The following is a 6950-nucleotide window of genomic DNA, read 5'->3' on the forward strand; positions in this document are numbered from 1 at the left end:
GGGACTGTGTATTGGTAAAGTGGAATGTATTTTATTAATTTGTCCTGCTGGGTGTTATCCCATTTACAAGTTTGGTGGGTATATGTACAAAATCCTATCACACCTAGTATGAATAAAGGCAATAAACTCCTAAATGTTAATTATGTTTCTAAAGGGGTTAGTTAATGCAGTTAACTCTTAGCTCTAGAATCGATATAGCCTGATGATAGGCACTGGTATCCATCAGTCATAGGCGAGGAACCTCACTTGGTGGAGCCATAATAGCGAGCTAAGAAACCTCGTGGTGCTACAGGCCGACTCGATGTTCTCTCCTCGGCACCTGCCGAGTAAGTTATCAGTAGTAAATTGTTACCACTACACACAGCATATGTTCAAGGGGGATTAAGTTATAAAAGGAACAGGGCTTACCCATTCCGGGTGGGGGCACATGTGTCATGACCGGGCAATATTAGATATAATTAATGACCAATAATACAACGACTTCAATGTTCCGAATATAACACTTTCCTGGTTTGAAGAGCTCTTAAGTTGGGTGAAATTCTACAATTCCTGTGTGGCGAAGCTCTGGGAATGTGCGCGTACTGATTAGTTATGAGAGATGGTACCTGTGAGCTTCTCGGATGCCATATGCGCAAGGGCGTCATTCGGCGTCTCCCTCCCCGATTCCCACTGTGGATTCAACCATCAACAAGGTTTCAACTTCGTCATTATTGACTTAGGGAAGGAGAATTTTGTTCTAATAAATAATTAATTAAAGTAAATTTTGACAGGACAGCACGAGTCCTGTGCACCCTTAATTCTTCATTCTGAAATGCTGTGAACTATTTGCTTTGTCGACAATGCTGAAAATTCATCTTACACAATGCTAGGATAGAGGTCTTCTTCTTAACTGTACGTGCACTATGCGTGAATGTTTTCTCCTGATGACTGCATGGTAGAATTGTTGGGAGACGAGTCACTTGGGGGGGGACGACGGTTGGATGTTGTGTTTGTGGCGTCAACTGATCATTTCTGTTCCCTGCAGCTGAGATTACATTTTCTATGTACGATGATGTAGGAGGTTTTAGTTATATGAATAGATCAGATAAGGCCTATTTTTTCGGTTGACAGGAGATATTTAGTCAATGATATGACTACTTTACATTTTATATTAAAGGCATTGAGGGCGGTAAGTATAAATAAATAGAACACCCCAAGGAGTGCTGCAATCCATTTTGAGCTTCAAAAACTACTAAAGGTAATTTTCATCCCAGTTGCGTCCAGAATCTTCACCAGAAGTGCGTAACATTTGTTTCATTGTTTGCTGAAATCTCGCTAAGATACCTTAACTCTATGGATAAAAGGGACTGGAAAATTTTTGTGTTATGTTGTATTAGAAAACTTTTAATTTTGAAGAATGGAAGTTGCTCCTGTTGTCCGACTGGATCACACAGGACAGTTCAAATATAGTAAAGAACTTTACTAAATGGGCAATGGCAATTCCAGTTCTGCAATTTGGTACAGGATAAGCCTCCGGAAATCTGGTTGTGCTAGTAAGTAGGTATGAAAAGAAAGCACTAAGCCGGGAAGGCTATGTAGCACTGCAACAGTAGAACTGATAATAAAGAAGACCATAGATCTAACATGAAATGTTGTAGTTCACTAGAAGGGAGGATATGCCCTATGTAAAAAAAATGGAGTGAGTTGGTAGTTGACCTGACAGGCTAGGGTAATCCCCCCCCCCCCCCCCCCCCCCCCCGAGGGATCAGAGCTCAGGTGTAGAAAACAGTAGCATCACTTGGAGTTAAGAAGCATGTGTCTTCAGTAAGAATAGGGTATCTCGTTACTTGGAAAATATATACCTCCCAGCTTGCTTGTTAATTCGTGTAAATTAGTGAAATGAAAGTGCTATTGAATATTGTTATTAGCCCGGCTCACGTGTCTAGATAATACCCAATTGTTTTTTAATAATAAGCCACCTTCAGTGATGAGTACAGGATTTTAGTTAGTAATTTTCTTCAAAGATTAATTTGGCAACTGCGTTGGGGTCAGCCTCACAGAGGTCAGTGGAGAAATAAGTTAGTGTGGACTGCTCCCCTGGAGCCGAGGCAGAAAATCTAGGCCAGGCTGTGTTATTTTAAGGTATATGTGTCTCAGTTATTGCATTTGTGGAATCCACATTATTTGTTATAGTCAATAACCAATTGCCTCAGTTAGGAATATGTTCAGTTTAGGAAGTGTTCAGATAGTGCGTGTAAATTTTTATTTTCCTTGATAATCTTTGTTTAATAAATTTTGTTTAGAATTTATGGTGTTTGGTGGAATTTACCCCAACCATTATTATACTTTCTGTTGACGGGGTCAAGCCCCCCCATGCTTGGGAATAGCACCCTATGCAAACCTGCAACCTGTTACTTAATTCCTCAGATAATCCCTTTGTACTTTGATTTAATTCCACACTTTACATAAATCTTATCCCAACTTTTCTGATAACTGGGGATCCATTTTCTGGGTTTATGCCTGATTGAAGGTATTCTGCTTCACCGTCAATTGGGGGAATTACCCAGTGGGTAGAAGTAGCAGGTGGTGGTGGCTAAATCAAAGTTTGTAGTGTAGCATCAAAAGGTACAGTATCCTCGAGCTGTGATATCTAAATGAACAAACGTTTAGATCTCGAGGAGTTGAACTGAAGACTACACAACAGAACTCTGGTCTGTAGGGTTTACTTAATAACGACCAGCATTTAACTAGTAAGTGAGGTTAAAGGCTGGCTCCTGTTACAATGGTGGCAGTCCTTTTTCCTCAAAAGGATTCTCATACAATTGCCCGAGCATTCTTGAAAAGGTTTGTAACTGTATTTGGGCTTCATAAAGTTTTAGTTTCTGATCGAGGTCAGGAATTTAATGGGCATATATTAAGGGATGTTTGTAAGATATTGGAGACAACCTCAGCCTTTACACCAGCTTACCATCCTCAGGCACACGAGATGACAGAACATACGAAAAGTTCAGTTATGGATATGCTTGAAATCCTTGCTGAACGCGAGGCAAACTAATGGGACGAACACCTGCCCTATGTTCAGCTGGCTCTGAATACTGCTATCCACCAGTCTAATAATATCCAACCCCTTCTTTTATTCACTGGTCAATCATGCAACTTCCCATCAGGTCTGCTTAACAGACATAATGTTGCATATGGAGGGGACTACTGTCGGGATGTCTCTCTCTCTCTAGCCAGTCACCACCAAGTATTAGTAGTGATAAACGTTACTTACTATAGCCCCCACGGGTCTGCACTCGATCCTCACGGTGCCACTGTTCACCAGGAGAGTCTCTCAGTCTGTCTCCGGATGGCCTCGTAGCCTAAAGACGAGTGAGAACACGATCACTTCACTTGATCATGTGCCCGCCCCAACAGAGGGCTCTACTGCTCACTATAGGTCGCCAACTGGTGTTTACCGTGTCCAGTAACACCTCAGTGGAATAGTAGTAATATAGAAGTGGCCCAAGGGAATACTAATCAATTTGGTAACAGGTAAGTATATGTTTAAATCACTCACTCTTAGATAGTCTCAATAACAACAAGGTAATGGAGGGTTGACACAAACACAGGGGTGGTTTTGTAGCTTACTTAAAAGATCAAAGAATCATAACTCTGCATCAACAACATGGCAAAGGAATAAATGAGCAGCCTTCTCTCTGCCTCTTCACAATTCTGGAACACTCCGGGAATGGCAACATTCCCAGTTGATGTGCGTTCCCGCGCTCCACATGCAGTGTTATCGAACGTTTGGCACCTCGCGAGATGCTACGCCTACTCACACTCCTCACTGTTCCTCACACTGCTCACTTCCTCACCATACTCACACTATTGGCGCGTGAGGCGCCTATTATTTCCTCGTATTCACAGTATATCACAACACTGGCATAATCACAGTTAACCACTAGACATATGAATATATTATTTAATAACTCCAGTATATATATTTCACTTTATCAATATTTATAATAACGAGGTAACTCTAGGCACACAGCCTTACACTATTAAATTGTATATTTATATATATAATATCTGGCACGAACTTATAATTGACATGTAAATATAAATGTCCTCGTCACAGTAATCTCTTCATCAAACCACAGGTGCAATCACACACCATATATATATCTCGTGAGAGCTCCATAGCATCTCCCTTCGCAACTGTGTCTTACTAGAAACATAGACATTGGTGAGCCCTGCTCACGACATAGAAGATACTCTGGCTAATCGCTCAACCTGTCCTCTTAAAAAGAACGTCGCTTTTGGCCGTTTGCCCGTATGGCCGAATTTGGACGTAATTTGAAAATGAAAAAAAAATTAAAATAAATTTGGGATTTCTTTTTTCAACAACAGTAAGTTAAGGGTCCTCTGATAGGTTAGGTGGGCAGGAAATTCTCATAAAGTTTCAAAACGTTATGAAAAACGTGAATTTAAAGTGTCCTCTTATAACCTCTGCGCGTACGCCGGACGACTCAAATAGAAAACGGAACAGAACGTCACTTTTGTGAGTCGATTTCATTTCAAATTACGTCCAAATTTAGCCATATCGCGCATACCAGCCAAAAGTGACGTTCTTTTTAAGAGGACGGGTTGAATCGCTAACTAAAGTGGAATGGGAGGGAAAACTGAATTACCTACTTCCACCATAAATGATGTGGACTCGTCCTCTGTTGAGGGTTGAATTGAAACTCCTGGTCCCGGCTCACGATTTGCTGTAGGGAACACCCCCACACACACTGATGCTCTTCCCATGACATCAACCAACACTCAAAAAGCACGTCTTCTCAGTACTGCTTCTCTCTGCAGGCTCCGTGCTCCTCCACAACCTCTTGAAAGGTTGGAGTCGGTCTCCTGGCCGTCGCCTCCTCCTCACAACTACGTCTGCAGTCCTTACTCCCGACTGCAGTCGTTCATATTCCCAGCTAGTTTGTTCTTCTTCTTCCTCATGGTGAACTGGCCCAGCCACTACGTCATCACCCAACTGGTGAAACTATACAGTCGTCCCTGCCCAGGCTTCACTCTTGCTAAGTACCTGTCACTGGAGCACTTGTTGCTCGTTTCCCGTCAATTCCTTCTTCTGTCCACCACACGGAGTTCAGGAAGACCTCACAGGATGCTCGCAGACCACTGGTGATGCGTATATTTACCGGAGAGGGGCGAATACTTTCAGACTGACAGGACCCCCCCCCCTATCGTATATCCGCCCTTGACGACGTGTCGTATCTAACTCCTGGTGCCATGGGGCGCACGGCCCGGACCTACCTCCACTCGTGACGTCACAGTTGCCAGGGGCATTTCTCACTGGCTCCCTGTACCACGTCACTGTTCTTGGCCAATCTGGTGCCACTGACGTCATAACATTTTGGCGCGAAAACGTTGAAGTCGGCGCCATCTTGGCGTCCAAAAGGGCCTAAAGAGAATGCGCTATCGTGGAAAAGTTCTTACAGAAACCACGATAGTATCCAATCATCCCAAGATACCTCAGCAATTCCTTCCGTGTCCTTAGTATTGGGTACTCTCTAATAGCTGATACCTTGTGGTCCACAGGGATAACCTCTCCTTGACCGATGACGAAGCCCAGGTATTCTAGATGGGCCTTCCCAAACTCACTCTTGGCTAGGTTCATGGTCAGGTTAGCTCCAGCCTCCTGAACAGCTCCCTGAGTCGCTCTAGGTGTGCCTCCCAATCGTCGGAGTACACTACTATATCGTCAATGTATACAGTGCAGCCTTCGGCTCCTCTCCGCAACTCATTCATCATACTTTGAAAACAACTCCCGCTGTTCTTCATCCCGAAGGGCAACACTTTATACTGATACAGTCCATCTGGTGTCACAAAAGCTGATATCTTCCTAGCCTCGGGAGTTAACGAGATTTGGTAATTCCCTTTGAGCAGGTCGACCTTGGACACATATCTGGCACTACCCACCTGATCGATGCAATCACTTACCCTGGGCATGGGGTGGGAATCTGCCACAGTGATGGGGTTCACCTTCCTGTAGTCCGTGCAAAAGCGGTATGTACCGTCGCTTTTCTTAACCAGCAAACACGGGGAACTCCACTCGCTGTTGCTAGGCTCGGCAAGGTCATTCTCAAGAAGGTACTCTACCTCCTTCCTCATCAATTCTCGCTTCTCAGGGCTGACCCAATAAGCACTCTGTTTAATGGGCCTGGCGTCCCTCACCTCTACCTCGTGCGTCACACTCTTGTGGCGTCGGGGCACGTCGGTAAAAAGAGATGCATTCTCTCTCAACTGGTCCGTCAGATCCGCTCTCTGTCTTCCTTCTAGGTGTTGAAGCTCGACTCCGATATTCTCCAAACTCTCCGCATTGGAGAGATGGGTACCATCCGCCCTGGACCATTTTCCTTCCTCTGCTGGAATCTCTTGATTCACCTGCACGCATAATTCCACTTTCTGCTGTAGTTCTCGTGGCATTGTTCCGTCCTGCACGGCGGCTCCTCCTTCTTCAGGGAAGAAAGGCTTCAGATGGTCAATATGACACACCTGTGTCTTGCGGGGTCTGTCCGGCTTGCTGACTTCATAGCTTACAGGACCCAATCGTCTTAGCACCTTATACGGTCCCTCAAATCGTGACTCGGTCACACGGCTCTTCCCTGGCAGTAACACCATAACCTGGGACCCAACCTGGAACTCTCTTGGCATAGCTTTCTTGTCGTACAACTCTGACATCTTTTGCTGCGTCTCCTTCAAATGCTTTCCTGCTAGCTCTTTCACCAATGCGAGACGCTCCTTAAATTTCTGCACATCACTAGCTGACCGTTCCCACGGTCACTCCTGGCGCCCATTGCTTTCTCAGCATGGATAGAGGACTCTGTACCTCATGTCCATATACCAGTTGGAACGGTGAGAAACCCCGTGACTCCACTACAGCGTTCCATATAGCAAACAATGCAGGGTACACTGCCTCATCC

The sequence above is a fragment of the Procambarus clarkii genome, chromosome 49, assembly GCF_040958095.1.
Source record: "Procambarus clarkii isolate CNS0578487 chromosome 49, FALCON_Pclarkii_2.0, whole genome shotgun sequence".
Classification (NCBI taxonomy): Eukaryota; Metazoa; Arthropoda; class Malacostraca; order Decapoda; family Cambaridae; genus Procambarus; species Procambarus clarkii.